General features: G+C 46.8%; 27 non-coding genes across 27 annotated transcripts; 9 read left to right on the forward strand and 18 right to left on the reverse strand.

Annotated features, from left to right (window-relative positions):
- Window positions 1-165: 165 nt before the first annotated feature.
- Window positions 166-284, forward strand: LOC125570771. The gene has a single exon (XR_007313096.1). It is a non-coding gene; the product is annotated as a 5S ribosomal RNA (ribosomal RNA).
- Window positions 285-1,058: 774 nt separating this feature from the next.
- On the reverse strand, window positions 1,059-1,224 carry LOC125571169. Its single transcript, XR_007313482.1, has one exon. It is a non-coding gene; the product is annotated as a U1 spliceosomal RNA (small nuclear RNA).
- Window positions 1,225-1,417: 193 nt separating this feature from the next.
- Window positions 1,418-1,610, reverse strand: LOC125570782. The gene has a single exon (XR_007313107.1). It is a non-coding gene; the product is annotated as a U2 spliceosomal RNA (small nuclear RNA).
- Window positions 1,611-1,867: 257 nt separating this feature from the next.
- LOC125570781 lies at window positions 1,868-1,986 on the forward strand. Its single transcript, XR_007313106.1, has one exon. It is a non-coding gene; the product is annotated as a 5S ribosomal RNA (ribosomal RNA).
- Window positions 1,987-2,760: 774 nt separating this feature from the next.
- On the reverse strand, window positions 2,761-2,926 carry LOC125571170. Its single transcript, XR_007313483.1, has one exon. It is a non-coding gene; the product is annotated as a U1 spliceosomal RNA (small nuclear RNA).
- Window positions 2,927-3,119: 193 nt separating this feature from the next.
- Window positions 3,120-3,312, reverse strand: LOC125570575. The gene has a single exon (XR_007312901.1). It is a non-coding gene; the product is annotated as a U2 spliceosomal RNA (small nuclear RNA).
- A 257-nt stretch (window positions 3,313-3,569) lies between these two features.
- On the forward strand, window positions 3,570-3,688 carry LOC125570790. The gene has a single exon (XR_007313111.1). It is a non-coding gene; the product is annotated as a 5S ribosomal RNA (ribosomal RNA).
- A 774-nt stretch (window positions 3,689-4,462) lies between these two features.
- LOC125571171 lies at window positions 4,463-4,628 on the reverse strand. The gene has a single exon (XR_007313484.1). It is a non-coding gene; the product is annotated as a U1 spliceosomal RNA (small nuclear RNA).
- A 193-nt stretch (window positions 4,629-4,821) lies between these two features.
- LOC125570576 lies at window positions 4,822-5,014 on the reverse strand. The gene has a single exon (XR_007312902.1). It is a non-coding gene; the product is annotated as a U2 spliceosomal RNA (small nuclear RNA).
- Window positions 5,015-5,271: 257 nt separating this feature from the next.
- LOC125570801 lies at window positions 5,272-5,390 on the forward strand. Its single transcript, XR_007313116.1, has one exon. It is a non-coding gene; the product is annotated as a 5S ribosomal RNA (ribosomal RNA).
- Window positions 5,391-6,164: 774 nt separating this feature from the next.
- On the reverse strand, window positions 6,165-6,330 carry LOC125571172. Its single transcript, XR_007313485.1, has one exon. It is a non-coding gene; the product is annotated as a U1 spliceosomal RNA (small nuclear RNA).
- Window positions 6,331-6,523: 193 nt separating this feature from the next.
- Window positions 6,524-6,716, reverse strand: LOC125570577. The gene has a single exon (XR_007312903.1). It is a non-coding gene; the product is annotated as a U2 spliceosomal RNA (small nuclear RNA).
- Window positions 6,717-6,973: 257 nt separating this feature from the next.
- On the forward strand, window positions 6,974-7,092 carry LOC125570812. The gene has a single exon (XR_007313123.1). It is a non-coding gene; the product is annotated as a 5S ribosomal RNA (ribosomal RNA).
- Window positions 7,093-7,866: 774 nt separating this feature from the next.
- LOC125571173 lies at window positions 7,867-8,032 on the reverse strand. Its single transcript, XR_007313486.1, has one exon. It is a non-coding gene; the product is annotated as a U1 spliceosomal RNA (small nuclear RNA).
- A 193-nt stretch (window positions 8,033-8,225) lies between these two features.
- LOC125570578 lies at window positions 8,226-8,418 on the reverse strand. The gene has a single exon (XR_007312904.1). It is a non-coding gene; the product is annotated as a U2 spliceosomal RNA (small nuclear RNA).
- A 257-nt stretch (window positions 8,419-8,675) lies between these two features.
- LOC125570822 lies at window positions 8,676-8,794 on the forward strand. Its single transcript, XR_007313134.1, has one exon. It is a non-coding gene; the product is annotated as a 5S ribosomal RNA (ribosomal RNA).
- A 774-nt stretch (window positions 8,795-9,568) lies between these two features.
- LOC125571174 lies at window positions 9,569-9,734 on the reverse strand. The gene has a single exon (XR_007313487.1). It is a non-coding gene; the product is annotated as a U1 spliceosomal RNA (small nuclear RNA).
- A 193-nt stretch (window positions 9,735-9,927) lies between these two features.
- LOC125570579 lies at window positions 9,928-10,120 on the reverse strand. Its single transcript, XR_007312905.1, has one exon. It is a non-coding gene; the product is annotated as a U2 spliceosomal RNA (small nuclear RNA).
- Window positions 10,121-10,377: 257 nt separating this feature from the next.
- LOC125570829 lies at window positions 10,378-10,496 on the forward strand. Its single transcript, XR_007313138.1, has one exon. It is a non-coding gene; the product is annotated as a 5S ribosomal RNA (ribosomal RNA).
- A 774-nt stretch (window positions 10,497-11,270) lies between these two features.
- On the reverse strand, window positions 11,271-11,436 carry LOC125571176. Its single transcript, XR_007313489.1, has one exon. It is a non-coding gene; the product is annotated as a U1 spliceosomal RNA (small nuclear RNA).
- A 193-nt stretch (window positions 11,437-11,629) lies between these two features.
- On the reverse strand, window positions 11,630-11,822 carry LOC125570580. Its single transcript, XR_007312906.1, has one exon. It is a non-coding gene; the product is annotated as a U2 spliceosomal RNA (small nuclear RNA).
- Window positions 11,823-12,079: 257 nt separating this feature from the next.
- LOC125570834 lies at window positions 12,080-12,198 on the forward strand. The gene has a single exon (XR_007313142.1). It is a non-coding gene; the product is annotated as a 5S ribosomal RNA (ribosomal RNA).
- Window positions 12,199-12,972: 774 nt separating this feature from the next.
- Window positions 12,973-13,138, reverse strand: LOC125571177. Its single transcript, XR_007313490.1, has one exon. It is a non-coding gene; the product is annotated as a U1 spliceosomal RNA (small nuclear RNA).
- Window positions 13,139-13,331: 193 nt separating this feature from the next.
- On the reverse strand, window positions 13,332-13,524 carry LOC125570581. The gene has a single exon (XR_007312907.1). It is a non-coding gene; the product is annotated as a U2 spliceosomal RNA (small nuclear RNA).
- Window positions 13,525-13,781: 257 nt separating this feature from the next.
- Window positions 13,782-13,900, forward strand: LOC125570835. The gene has a single exon (XR_007313143.1). It is a non-coding gene; the product is annotated as a 5S ribosomal RNA (ribosomal RNA).
- Window positions 13,901-14,674: 774 nt separating this feature from the next.
- LOC125571178 lies at window positions 14,675-14,840 on the reverse strand. The gene has a single exon (XR_007313491.1). It is a non-coding gene; the product is annotated as a U1 spliceosomal RNA (small nuclear RNA).
- A 193-nt stretch (window positions 14,841-15,033) lies between these two features.
- Window positions 15,034-15,226, reverse strand: LOC125570582. The gene has a single exon (XR_007312908.1). It is a non-coding gene; the product is annotated as a U2 spliceosomal RNA (small nuclear RNA).
- Window positions 15,227-15,489: the final 263 nt, after the last annotated feature.

Raw genomic sequence — 15,489 nt, forward strand, 5'->3', positions numbered from 1 at the left:
AGATCACATGTGATGATCAGTCATGAACGTAGTGCTATCACGTACGAGCAGTATTCGCTTGATACAGCGTCTTTGCGAGTGCAATGAGACATTTTTACCGCGCTAGTGCGTGCGTACGTTCTCACCGCACCGCTATAAAAGTCTAAAATATCACCGAGATCTTTCGTCTACGGCCATACCATCGAGAAAACACCGGTTCTCGTCCGATCACCGAAGTTAAGCTCGATTGGGCGCGGTTAGTACTTGGATGGGTGACCGCCTGGGAATACCGCGTGCTGTAGGCATTTCTTTTTCATTTTTTTTCTAAACTATAAAGAAAAAGTTAGTGCAGGTTGGTCATTGTCTAAGCTAAAGAAATCCCTCAGTTGTATGCGTTCTCAACTCGATCTATAGACAATTCAGGCATACTCAGCGACCGTATTGTAATCAAAATCGCGGTCGTAAACGTTCGCAAACGTTCAGCAGATTCAAGTAGAGTCATAATATTACAAGCGATCAGATCAGTGGATTGTGAAAGCCTGTAAGAGCGTTAGTACTCGCATAGGAAATGTCTCTCAATGCAGTAAAATACTATGAGAGAAAGTGCGCAGTATTATCGCATTGGTCGCGCGTTTACACCGCGAGTGAACACGAACATTACTCAGCTAGCATCTCATACAAGCTGAGATGCCATTCATAGCGTAAACCTTGTCCAAATAAATGCTTTTCGAGATCATGTTTTCACTCACTATAATAAAGCGCGAAGGTTGCAAAGCAGCGCGCGTATTCCACTGTTCTATTTTAGTGACGAAACAGTCGCACTGAACTTTCATCGCCGGTTAGCAACAACTGATCAAAACACAGCTCACCTTCGCTCGTTTCATCGCAAAAACACCGCTAGAATGCAGACCAAACACGACTAAAGCCTCTGCCCACCATGACGGTAATGTGAGAGCAAGTTGTTCGCTATTAGAAGTTAGAAATTTTACAATAGTTGACTGATTACAAGCGGTGTGAAGTCCGTGCTTCACGAGTCGCTCGTTGTGATTGTGTTGTGATTACACTTGATTCGTATTGTTCGGGGACTAGCGCGAACGCAGGTCCCCACTACCAGAAATTATACGCTCGAGTTACCCACATTTGGGGTAATCGCAGGGGTCAACCCAATCGAAGTGCAATGAGAGGGCCTCACCCTGAGAGGACCGCCTTGGTGATCACGGTAAACCTCCCGCGTCAGGTAAGTATGAGTTTATTTGGCGTCCCTGTACACCGACTGTCCCCGGCTGATTTCATCCTCCATGTGGGAACGGTGCATCGCGGTGATTATGACCCGTCGTCTTAATGACGATCCTGTCTCTTATTGATCTCTCCCGCTATAGCTCGCATGAACAGCACGTAAATGATGCTCGAGGTGTTGCTTGAATGTGTCTTCCCGAAAGGGAAGGGGGCCGTACTCGGAGGTAGTGCAATACCGAGACAACCCGTGGCTGGGACGCAGCAAGCCGCTTATTCCACAGCCAGTTTCCAAAAATCAGTTTAATATATGAGCTACTCAATGAGCAGCGTATCAGATATTAAGCTGATAAGAACAGATACTACACTTGATCTTAGCCAAAAGGCCGAGAAGTGATGCAGAATCTGGCTCGGACTACAGGGAGCGTTTATCATTCTAGGCCTCCGCCATGTGGGTGACGGACTCGGTTTTAGGCCCTTCTGCCTCCTAAGATCACATGTGATGATCAGTCATGAACGTAGTGCTATCACGTACGAGCAGTATTCGCTTGATACAGCGTCTTTGCGAGTGCAATGAGACATTTTTACCGCGCTAGTGCGTGCGTACGTTCTCACCGCACCGCTATAAAAGTCTAAAATATCACCGAGATCTTTCGTCTACGGCCATACCATCGAGAAAACACCGGTTCTCGTCCGATCACCGAAGTTAAGCTCGATTGGGCGCGGTTAGTACTTGGATGGGTGACCGCCTGGGAATACCGCGTGCTGTAGGCATTTCTTTTTCATTTTTTTTCTAAACTATAAAGAAAAAGTTAGTGCAGGTTGGTCATTGTCTAAGCTAAAGAAATCCCTCAGTTGTATGCGTTCTCAACTCGATCTATAGACAATTCAGGCATACTCAGCGACCGTATTGTAATCAAAATCGCGGTCGTAAACGTTCGCAAACGTTCAGCAGATTCAAGTAGAGTCATAATATTACAAGCGATCAGATCAGTGGATTGTGAAAGCCTGTAAGAGCGTTAGTACTCGCATAGGAAATGTCTCTCAATGCAGTAAAATACTATGAGAGAAAGTGCGCAGTATTATCGCATTGGTCGCGCGTTTACACCGCGAGTGAACACGAACATTACTCAGCTAGCATCTCATACAAGCTGAGATGCCATTCATAGCGTAAACCTTGTCCAAATAAATGCTTTTCGAGATCATGTTTTCACTCACTATAATAAAGCGCGAAGGTTGCAAAGCAGCGCGCGTATTCCACTGTTCTATTTTAGTGACGAAACAGTCGCACTGAACTTTCATCGCCGGTTAGCAACAACTGATCAAAACACAGCTCACCTTCGCTCGTTTCATCGCAAAAACACCGCTAGAATGCAGACCAAACACGACTAAAGCCTCTGCCCACCATGACGGTAATGTGAGAGCAAGTTGTTCGCTATTAGAAGTTAGAAATTTTACAATAGTTGACTGATTACAAGCGGTGTGAAGTCCGTGCTTCACGAGTCGCTCGTTGTGATTGTGTTGTGATTACACTTGATTCGTATTGTTCGGGGACTAGCGCGAACGCAGGTCCCCACTACCAGAAATTATACGCTCGAGTTACCCACATTTGGGGTAATCGCAGGGGTCAACCCAATCGAAGTGCAATGAGAGGGCCTCACCCTGAGAGGACCGCCTTGGTGATCACGGTAAACCTCCCGCGTCAGGTAAGTATGAGTTTATTTGGCGTCCCTGTACACCGACTGTCCCCGGCTGATTTCATCCTCCATGTGGGAACGGTGCATCGCGGTGATTATGACCCGTCGTCTTAATGACGATCCTGTCTCTTATTGATCTCTCCCGCTATAGCTCGCATGAACAGCACGTAAATGATGCTCGAGGTGTTGCTTGAATGTGTCTTCCCGAAAGGGAAGGGGGCCGTACTCGGAGGTAGTGCAATACCGAGACAACCCGTGGCTGGGACGCAGCAAGCCGCTTATTCCACAGCCAGTTTCCAAAAATCAGTTTAATATATGAGCTACTCAATGAGCAGCGTATCAGATATTAAGCTGATAAGAACAGATACTACACTTGATCTTAGCCAAAAGGCCGAGAAGCGATGCAGAATCTGGCTCGGACTACAGGGAGCGTTTATCATTCTAGGCCTCCGCCATGTGGGTGACGGACTCGGTTTTAGGCCCTTCTGCCTCCTAAGATCACATGTGATGATCAGTCATGAACGTAGTGCTATCACGTACGAGCAGTATTCGCTTGATACAGCGTCTTTGCGAGTGCAATGAGACATTTTTACCGCGCTAGTGCGTGCGTACGTTCTCACCGCACCGCTATAAAAGTCTAAAATATCACCGAGATCTTTCGTCTACGGCCATACCATCGAGAAAACACCGGTTCTCGTCCGATCACCGAAGTTAAGCTCGATTGGGCGCGGTTAGTACTTGGATGGGTGACCGCCTGGGAATACCGCGTGCTGTAGGCATTTCTTTTTCATTTTTTTTCTAAACTATAAAGAAAAAGTTAGTGCAGGTTGGTCATTGTCTAAGCTAAAGAAATCCCTCAGTTGTATGCGTTCTCAACTCGATCTATAGACAATTCAGGCATACTCAGCGACCGTATTGTAATCAAAATCGCGGTCGTAAACGTTCGCAAACGTTCAGCAGATTCAAGTAGAGTCATAATATTACAAGCGATCAGATCAGTGGATTGTGAAAGCCTGTAAGAGCGTTAGTACTCGCATAGGAAATGTCTCTCAATGCAGTAAAATACTATGAGAGAAAGTGCGCAGTATTATCGCATTGGTCGCGCGTTTACACCGCGAGTGAACACGAACATTACTCAGCTAGCATCTCATACAAGCTGAGATGCCATTCATAGCGTAAACCTTGTCCAAATAAATGCTTTTCGAGATCATGTTTTCACTCACTATAATAAAGCGCGAAGGTTGCAAAGCAGCGCGCGTATTCCACTGTTCTATTTTAGTGACGAAACAGTCGCACTGAACTTTCATCGCCGGTTAGCAACAACTGATCAAAACACAGCTCACCTTCGCTCGTTTCATCGCAAAAACACCGCTAGAATGCAGACCAAACACGACTAAAGCCTCTGCCCACCATGACGGTAATGTGAGAGCAAGTTGTTCGCTATTAGAAGTTAGAAATTTTACAATAGTTGACTGATTACAAGCGGTGTGAAGTCCGTGCTTCACGAGTCGCTCGTTGTGATTGTGTTGTGATTACACTTGATTCGTATTGTTCGGGGACTAGCGCGAACGCAGGTCCCCACTACCAGAAATTATACGCTCGAGTTACCCACATTTGGGGTAATCGCAGGGGTCAACCCAATCGAAGTGCAATGAGAGGGCCTCACCCTGAGAGGACCGCCTTGGTGATCACGGTAAACCTCCCGCGTCAGGTAAGTATGAGTTTATTTGGCGTCCCTGTACACCGACTGTCCCCGGCTGATTTCATCCTCCATGTGGGAACGGTGCATCGCGGTGATTATGACCCGTCGTCTTAATGACGATCCTGTCTCTTATTGATCTCTCCCGCTATAGCTCGCATGAACAGCACGTAAATGATGCTCGAGGTGTTGCTTGAATGTGTCTTCCCGAAAGGGAAGGGGGCCGTACTCGGAGGTAGTGCAATACCGAGACAACCCGTGGCTGGGACGCAGCAAGCCGCTTATTCCACAGCCAGTTTCCAAAAATCAGTTTAATATATGAGCTACTCAATGAGCAGCGTATCAGATATTAAGCTGATAAGAACAGATACTACACTTGATCTTAGCCAAAAGGCCGAGAAGCGATGCAGAATCTGGCTCGGACTACAGGGAGCGTTTATCATTCTAGGCCTCCGCCATGTGGGTGACGGACTCGGTTTTAGGCCCTTCTGCCTCCTAAGATCACATGTGATGATCAGTCATGAACGTAGTGCTATCACGTACGAGCAGTATTCGCTTGATACAGCGTCTTTGCGAGTGCAATGAGACATTTTTACCGCGCTAGTGCGTGCGTACGTTCTCACCGCACCGCTATAAAAGTCTAAAATATCACCGAGATCTTTCGTCTACGGCCATACCATCGAGAAAACACCGGTTCTCGTCCGATCACCGAAGTTAAGCTCGATTGGGCGCGGTTAGTACTTGGATGGGTGACCGCCTGGGAATACCGCGTGCTGTAGGCATTTCTTTTTCATTTTTTTTCTAAACTATAAAGAAAAAGTTAGTGCAGGTTGGTCATTGTCTAAGCTAAAGAAATCCCTCAGTTGTATGCGTTCTCAACTCGATCTATAGACAATTCAGGCATACTCAGCGACCGTATTGTAATCAAAATCGCGGTCGTAAACGTTCGCAAACGTTCAGCAGATTCAAGTAGAGTCATAATATTACAAGCGATCAGATCAGTGGATTGTGAAAGCCTGTAAGAGCGTTAGTACTCGCATAGGAAATGTCTCTCAATGCAGTAAAATACTATGAGAGAAAGTGCGCAGTATTATCGCATTGGTCGCGCGTTTACACCGCGAGTGAACACGAACATTACTCAGCTAGCATCTCATACAAGCTGAGATGCCATTCATAGCGTAAACCTTGTCCAAATAAATGCTTTTCGAGATCATGTTTTCACTCACTATAATAAAGCGCGAAGGTTGCAAAGCAGCGCGCGTATTCCACTGTTCTATTTTAGTGACGAAACAGTCGCACTGAACTTTCATCGCCGGTTAGCAACAACTGATCAAAACACAGCTCACCTTCGCTCGTTTCATCGCAAAAACACCGCTAGAATGCAGACCAAACACGACTAAAGCCTCTGCCCACCATGACGGTAATGTGAGAGCAAGTTGTTCGCTATTAGAAGTTAGAAATTTTACAATAGTTGACTGATTACAAGCGGTGTGAAGTCCGTGCTTCACGAGTCGCTCGTTGTGATTGTGTTGTGATTACACTTGATTCGTATTGTTCGGGGACTAGCGCGAACGCAGGTCCCCACTACCAGAAATTATACGCTCGAGTTACCCACATTTGGGGTAATCGCAGGGGTCAACCCAATCGAAGTGCAATGAGAGGGCCTCACCCTGAGAGGACCGCCTTGGTGATCACGGTAAACCTCCCGCGTCAGGTAAGTATGAGTTTATTTGGCGTCCCTGTACACCGACTGTCCCCGGCTGATTTCATCCTCCATGTGGGAACGGTGCATCGCGGTGATTATGACCCGTCGTCTTAATGACGATCCTGTCTCTTATTGATCTCTCCCGCTATAGCTCGCATGAACAGCACGTAAATGATGCTCGAGGTGTTGCTTGAATGTGTCTTCCCGAAAGGGAAGGGGGCCGTACTCGGAGGTAGTGCAATACCGAGACAACCCGTGGCTGGGACGCAGCAAGCCGCTTATTCCACAGCCAGTTTCCAAAAATCAGTTTAATATATGAGCTACTCAATGAGCAGCGTATCAGATATTAAGCTGATAAGAACAGATACTACACTTGATCTTAGCCAAAAGGCCGAGAAGCGATGCAGAATCTGGCTCGGACTACAGGGAGCGTTTATCATTCTAGGCCTCCGCCATGTGGGTGACGGACTCGGTTTTAGGCCCTTCTGCCTCCTAAGATCACATGTGATGATCAGTCATGAACGTAGTGCTATCACGTACGAGCAGTATTCGCTTGATACAGCGTCTTTGCGAGTGCAATGAGACATTTTTACCGCGCTAGTGCGTGCGTACGTTCTCACCGCACCGCTATAAAAGTCTAAAATATCACCGAGATCTTTCGTCTACGGCCATACCATCGAGAAAACACCGGTTCTCGTCCGATCACCGAAGTTAAGCTCGATTGGGCGCGGTTAGTACTTGGATGGGTGACCGCCTGGGAATACCGCGTGCTGTAGGCATTTCTTTTTCATTTTTTTTCTAAACTATAAAGAAAAAGTTAGTGCAGGTTGGTCATTGTCTAAGCTAAAGAAATCCCTCAGTTGTATGCGTTCTCAACTCGATCTATAGACAATTCAGGCATACTCAGCGACCGTATTGTAATCAAAATCGCGGTCGTAAACGTTCGCAAACGTTCAGCAGATTCAAGTAGAGTCATAATATTACAAGCGATCAGATCAGTGGATTGTGAAAGCCTGTAAGAGCGTTAGTACTCGCATAGGAAATGTCTCTCAATGCAGTAAAATACTATGAGAGAAAGTGCGCAGTATTATCGCATTGGTCGCGCGTTTACACCGCGAGTGAACACGAACATTACTCAGCTAGCATCTCATACAAGCTGAGATGCCATTCATAGCGTAAACCTTGTCCAAATAAATGCTTTTCGAGATCATGTTTTCACTCACTATAATAAAGCGCGAAGGTTGCAAAGCAGCGCGCGTATTCCACTGTTCTATTTTAGTGACGAAACAGTCGCACTGAACTTTCATCGCCGGTTAGCAACAACTGATCAAAACACAGCTCACCTTCGCTCGTTTCATCGCAAAAACACCGCTAGAATGCAGACCAAACACGACTAAAGCCTCTGCCCACCATGACGGTAATGTGAGAGCAAGTTGTTCGCTATTAGAAGTTAGAAATTTTACAATAGTTGACTGATTACAAGCGGTGTGAAGTCCGTGCTTCACGAGTCGCTCGTTGTGATTGTGTTGTGATTACACTTGATTCGTATTGTTCGGGGACTAGCGCGAACGCAGGTCCCCACTACCAGAAATTATACGCTCGAGTTACCCACATTTGGGGTAATCGCAGGGGTCAACCCAATCGAAGTGCAATGAGAGGGCCTCACCCTGAGAGGACCGCCTTGGTGATCACGGTAAACCTCCCGCGTCAGGTAAGTATGAGTTTATTTGGCGTCCCTGTACACCGACTGTCCCCGGCTGATTTCATCCTCCATGTGGGAACGGTGCATCGCGGTGATTATGACCCGTCGTCTTAATGACGATCCTGTCTCTTATTGATCTCTCCCGCTATAGCTCGCATGAACAGCACGTAAATGATGCTCGAGGTGTTGCTTGAATGTGTCTTCCCGAAAGGGAAGGGGGCCGTACTCGGAGGTAGTGCAATACCGAGACAACCCGTGGCTGGGACGCAGCAAGCCGCTTATTCCACAGCCAGTTTCCAAAAATCAGTTTAATATATGAGCTACTCAATGAGCAGCGTATCAGATATTAAGCTGATAAGAACAGATACTACACTTGATCTTAGCCAAAAGGCCGAGAAGCGATGCAGAATCTGGCTCGGACTACAGGGAGCGTTTATCATTCTAGGCCTCCGCCATGTGGGTGACGGACTCGGTTTTAGGCCCTTCTGCCTCCTAAGATCACATGTGATGATCAGTCATGAACGTAGTGCTATCACGTACGAGCAGTATTCGCTTGATACAGCGTCTTTGCGAGTGCAATGAGACATTTTTACCGCGCTAGTGCGTGCGTACGTTCTCACCGCACCGCTATAAAAGTCTAAAATATCACCGAGATCTTTCGTCTACGGCCATACCATCGAGAAAACACCGGTTCTCGTCCGATCACCGAAGTTAAGCTCGATTGGGCGCGGTTAGTACTTGGATGGGTGACCGCCTGGGAATACCGCGTGCTGTAGGCATTTCTTTTTCATTTTTTTTCTAAACTATAAAGAAAAAGTTAGTGCAGGTTGGTCATTGTCTAAGCTAAAGAAATCCCTCAGTTGTATGCGTTCTCAACTCGATCTATAGACAATTCAGGCATACTCAGCGACCGTATTGTAATCAAAATCGCGGTCGTAAACGTTCGCAAACGTTCAGCAGATTCAAGTAGAGTCATAATATTACAAGCGATCAGATCAGTGGATTGTGAAAGCCTGTAAGAGCGTTAGTACTCGCATAGGAAATGTCTCTCAATGCAGTAAAATACTATGAGAGAAAGTGCGCAGTATTATCGCATTGGTCGCGCGTTTACACCGCGAGTGAACACGAACATTACTCAGCTAGCATCTCATACAAGCTGAGATGCCATTCATAGCGTAAACCTTGTCCAAATAAATGCTTTTCGAGATCATGTTTTCACTCACTATAATAAAGCGCGAAGGTTGCAAAGCAGCGCGCGTATTCCACTGTTCTATTTTAGTGACGAAACAGTCGCACTGAACTTTCATCGCCGGTTAGCAACAACTGATCAAAACACAGCTCACCTTCGCTCGTTTCATCGCAAAAACACCGCTAGAATGCAGACCAAACACGACTAAAGCCTCTGCCCACCATGACGGTAATGTGAGAGCAAGTTGTTCGCTATTAGAAGTTAGAAATTTTACAATAGTTGACTGATTACAAGCGGTGTGAAGTCCGTGCTTCACGAGTCGCTCGTTGTGATTGTGTTGTGATTACACTTGATTCGTATTGTTCGGGGACTAGCGCGAACGCAGGTCCCCACTACCAGAAATTATACGCTCGAGTTACCCACATTTGGGGTAATCGCAGGGGTCAACCCAATCGAAGTGCAATGAGAGGGCCTCACCCTGAGAGGACCGCCTTGGTGATCACGGTAAACCTCCCGCGTCAGGTAAGTATGAGTTTATTTGGCGTCCCTGTACACCGACTGTCCCCGGCTGATTTCATCCTCCATGTGGGAACGGTGCATCGCGGTGATTATGACCCGTCGTCTTAATGACGATCCTGTCTCTTATTGATCTCTCCCGCTATAGCTCGCATGAACAGCACGTAAATGATGCTCGAGGTGTTGCTTGAATGTGTCTTCCCGAAAGGGAAGGGGGCCGTACTCGGAGGTAGTGCAATACCGAGACAACCCGTGGCTGGGACGCAGCAAGCCGCTTATTCCACAGCCAGTTTCCAAAAATCAGTTTAATATATGAGCTACTCAATGAGCAGCGTATCAGATATTAAGCTGATAAGAACAGATACTACACTTGATCTTAGCCAAAAGGCCGAGAAGCGATGCAGAATCTGGCTCGGACTACAGGGAGCGTTTATCATTCTAGGCCTCCGCCATGTGGGTGACGGACTCGGTTTTAGGCCCTTCTGCCTCCTAAGATCACATGTGATGATCAGTCATGAACGTAGTGCTATCACGTACGAGCAGTATTCGCTTGATACAGCGTCTTTGCGAGTGCAATGAGACATTTTTACCGCGCTAGTGCGTGCGTACGTTCTCACCGCACCGCTATAAAAGTCTAAAATATCACCGAGATCTTTCGTCTACGGCCATACCATCGAGAAAACACCGGTTCTCGTCCGATCACCGAAGTTAAGCTCGATTGGGCGCGGTTAGTACTTGGATGGGTGACCGCCTGGGAATACCGCGTGCTGTAGGCATTTCTTTTTCATTTTTTTTCTAAACTATAAAGAAAAAGTTAGTGCAGGTTGGTCATTGTCTAAGCTAAAGAAATCCCTCAGTTGTATGCGTTCTCAACTCGATCTATAGACAATTCAGGCATACTCAGCGACCGTATTGTAATCAAAATCGCGGTCGTAAACGTTCGCAAACGTTCAGCAGATTCAAGTAGAGTCATAATATTACAAGCGATCAGATCAGTGGATTGTGAAAGCCTGTAAGAGCGTTAGTACTCGCATAGGAAATGTCTCTCAATGCAGTAAAATACTATGAGAGAAAGTGCGCAGTATTATCGCATTGGTCGCGCGTTTACACCGCGAGTGAACACGAACATTACTCAGCTAGCATCTCATACAAGCTGAGATGCCATTCATAGCGTAAACCTTGTCCAAATAAATGCTTTTCGAGATCATGTTTTCACTCACTATAATAAAGCGCGAAGGTTGCAAAGCAGCGCGCGTATTCCACTGTTCTATTTTAGTGACGAAACAGTCGCACTGAACTTTCATCGCCGGTTAGCAACAACTGATCAAAACACAGCTCACCTTCGCTCGTTTCATCGCAAAAACACCGCTAGAATGCAGACCAAACACGACTAAAGCCTCTGCCCACCATGACGGTAATGTGAGAGCAAGTTGTTCGCTATTAGAAGTTAGAAATTTTACAATAGTTGACTGATTACAAGCGGTGTGAAGTCCGTGCTTCACGAGTCGCTCGTTGTGATTGTGTTGTGATTACACTTGATTCGTATTGTTCGGGGACTAGCGCGAACGCAGGTCCCCACTACCAGAAATTATACGCTCGAGTTACCCACATTTGGGGTAATCGCAGGGGTCAACCCAATCGAAGTGCAATGAGAGGGCCTCACCCTGAGAGGACCGCCTTGGTGATCACGGTAAACCTCCCGCGTCAGGTAAGTATGAGTTTATTTGGCGTCCCTGTACACCGACTGTCCCCGGCTGATTTCATCCTCCATGTGGGAACGGTGCATCGCGGTGATTATGACCCGTCGTCTTAATGACGATCCTGTCTCTTATTGATCTCTCCCGCTATAGCTCGCATGAACAGCACGTAAATGATGCTCGAGGTGTTGCTTGAATGTGTCTTCCCGAAAGGGAAGGGGGCCGTACTCGGAGGTAGTGCAATACCGAGACAACCCGTGGCTGGGACGCAGCAAGCCGCTTATTCCACAGCCAGTTTCCAAAAATCAGTTTAATATATGAGCTACTCAATGAGCAGCGTATCAGATATTAAGCTGATAAGAACAGATACTACACTTGATCTTAGCCAAAAGGCCGAGAAGCGATGCAGAATCTGGCTCGGACTACAGGGAGCGTTTATCATTCTAGGCCTCCGCCATGTGGGTGACGGACTCGGTTTTAGGCCCTTCTGCCTCCTAAGATCACATGTGATGATCAGTCATGAACGTAGTGCTATCACGTACGAGCAGTATTCGCTTGATACAGCGTCTTTGCGAGTGCAATGAGACATTTTTACCGCGCTAGTGCGTGCGTACGTTCTCACCGCACCGCTATAAAAGTCTAAAATATCACCGAGATCTTTCGTCTACGGCCATACCATCGAGAAAACACCGGTTCTCGTCCGATCACCGAAGTTAAGCTCGATTGGGCGCGGTTAGTACTTGGATGGGTGACCGCCTGGGAATACCGCGTGCTGTAGGCATTTCTTTTTCATTTTTTTTCTAAACTATAAAGAAAAAGTTAGTGCAGGTTGGTCATTGTCTAAGCTAAAGAAATCCCTCAGTTGTATGCGTTCTCAACTCGATCTATAGACAATTCAGGCATACTCAGCGACCGTATTGTAATCAAAATCGCGGTCGTAAACGTTCGCAAACGTTCAGCAGATTCAAGTAGAGTCATAATATTACAAGCGATCAGATCAGTGGATTGTGAAAGCCTGTAAGAGCGTTAGTACTCGCATAGGAAATGTCTCTCAATGCAGTAAAATACTATGAGAGAAAGTGCGCAGTATTATCGCATTGGTCGCGCGTTTACACCGCGAGTGAACACGAACATTACTCAGCTAGCATCTCATACAAGCTGAGATGCCATTCATAGCGTAAACCTTGTCCAAATAAATGCTTTTCGAGATCATGTTTTCACTCACTATAATAAAGCGCGAAGGTTGCAAAGCAGCGCGCGTATTCCACTGTTCTATTTTAGTGACGAAACAGTCGCACTGAACTTTCATCGCCGGTTAGCAACAACTGATCAAAACACAGCTCACCTTCGCTCGTTTCATCGCAAAAACACCGCTAGAATGCAGACCAAACACGACTAAAGCCTCTGCCCACCATGACGGTAATGTGAGAGCAAGTTGTTCGCTATTAGAAGTTAGAAATTTTACAATAGTTGACTGATTACAAGCGGTGTGAAGTCCGTGCTTCACGAGTCGCTCGTTGTGATTGTGTTGTGATTACACTTGATTCGTATTGTTCGGGGACTAGCGCGAACGCAGGTCCCCACTACCAGAAATTATACGCTCGAGTTACCCACATTTGGGGTAATCGCAGGGGTCAACCCAATCGAAGTGCAATGAGAGGGCCTCACCCTGAGAGGACCGCCTTGGTGATCACGGTAAACCTCCCGCGTCAGGTAAGTATGAGTTTATTTGGCGTCCCTGTACACCGACTGTCCCCGGCTGATTTCATCCTCCATGTGGGAACGGTGCATCGCGGTGATTATGACCCGTCGTCTTAATGACGATCCTGTCTCTTATTGATCTCTCCCGCTATAGCTCGCATGAACAGCACGTAAATGATGCTCGAGGTGTTGCTTGAATGTGTCTTCCCGAAAGGGAAGGGGGCCGTACTCGGAGGTAGTGCAATACCGAGACAACCCGTGGCTGGGACGCAGCAAGCCGCTTATTCCACAGCCAGTTTCCAAAAATCAGTTTAATATATGAGCTACTCAATGAGCAGCGTATCAGATATTAAGCTGATAAGAACAGATACTACACTTGATCTTAGCCAAAAGGCCGAGAAGCGATGCAGAATCTGGCTCGGACTACAGGGAGCGTTTATCATTCTAGGCCTCCGCCATGTGGGTGACGGACTCGGTTTTAGGCCCTTCTGCCTCCTAAGATCACATGTGATGATCAGTCATGAACGTAGTGCTATCACGTACGAGCAGTATTCGCTTGATACAGCGTCTTTGCGAGTGCAATGAGACATTTTTACCGCGCTAGTGCGTGCGTACGTTCTCACCGCACCGCTATAAAAGTCTAAAATATCACCGAGATCTTTCGTCTACGGCCATACCATCGAGAAAACACCGGTTCTCGTCCGATCACCGAAGTTAAGCTCGATTGGGCGCGGTTAGTACTTGGATGGGTGACCGCCTGGGAATACCGCGTGCTGTAGGCATTTCTTTTTCATTTTTTTTCTAAACTATAAAGAAAAAGTTAGTGCAGGTTGGTCATTGTCTAAGCTAAAGAAATCCCTCAGTTGTATGCGTTCTCAACTCGATCTATAGACAATTCAGGCATACTCAGCGACCGTATTGTAATCAAAATCGCGGTCGTAAACGTTCGCAAACGTTCAGCAGATTCAAGTAGAGTCATAATATTACAAGCGATCAGATCAGTGGATTGTGAAAGCCTGTAAGAGCGTTAGTACTCGCATAGGAAATGTCTCTCAATGCAGTAAAATACTATGAGAGAAAGTGCGCAGTATTATCGCATTGGTCGCGCGTTTACACCGCGAGTGAACACGAACATTACTCAGCTAGCATCTCATACAAGCTGAGATGCCATTCATAGCGTAAACCTTGTCCAAATAAATGCTTTTCGAGATCATGTTTTCACTCACTATAATAAAGCGCGAAGGTTGCAAAGCAGCGCGCGTATTCCACTGTTCTATTTTAGTGACGAAACAGTCGCACTGAACTTTCATCGCCGGTTAGCAACAACTGATCAAAACACAGCTCACCTTCGCTCGTTTCATCGCAAAAACACCGCTAGAATGCAGACCAAACACGACTAAAGCCTCTGCCCACCATGACGGTAATGTGAGAGCAAGTTGTTCGCTATTAGAAGTTAGAAATTTTACAATAGTTGACTGATTACAAGCGGTGTGAAGTCCGTGCTTCACGAGTCGCTCGTTGTGATTGTGTTGTGATTACACTTGATTCGTATTGTTCGGGGACTAGCGCGAACGCAGGTCCCCACTACCAGAAATTATACGCTCGAGTTACCCACATTTGGGGTAATCGCAGGGGTCAACCCAATCGAAGTGCAATGAGAGGGCCTCACCCTGAGAGGACCGCCTTGGTGATCACGGTAAACCTCCCGCGTCAGGTAAGTATGAGTTTATTTGGCGTCCCTGTACACCGACTGTCCCCGGCTGATTTCATCCTCCATGTGGGAACGGTGCATCGCGGTGATTATGACCCGTCGTCTTAATGACGATCCTGTCTCTTATTGATCTCTCCCGCTATAGCTCGCATGAACAGCACGTAAATGATGCTCGAGGTGTTGCTTGAATGTGTCTTCCCGAAAGGGAAGGGGGCCGTACTCGGAGGTAGTGCAATACCGAGACAACCCGTGGCTGGGACGCAGCAAGCCGCTTATTCCACAGCCAGTTTCCAAAAATCAGTTTAATATATGAGCTACTCAATGAGCAGCGTATCAGATATTAAGCTGATAAGAACAGATACTACACTTGATCTTAGCCAAAAGGCCGAGAAGCGATGCAGAATCTGGCTCGGACTACAGGGAGCGTTTATCATTCTAGGCCTCCGCCATGTGGGTGACGGACTCGGTTTTAGGCCCTTCTGCCTCCTAAGATCACATGTGATGATCAGTCATGAACGTAGTGCTATCACGTACGAGCAGTATTCGCTTGATACAGCGTCTTTGCGAGTGCAATGAGACATTTTTACCGCGCTAGTGCGTGCGTACGTTCTCACCGCACCGCTATAAAAGTCTAAAATATCACCGAGATCTTTCGTCTAC

The sequence above is a fragment of the Nematostella vectensis genome, chromosome 8 (assembly GCF_932526225.1).
Source record: "Nematostella vectensis chromosome 8, jaNemVect1.1, whole genome shotgun sequence".
Classification (NCBI taxonomy): Eukaryota; Metazoa; Cnidaria; class Anthozoa; order Actiniaria; family Edwardsiidae; genus Nematostella; species Nematostella vectensis.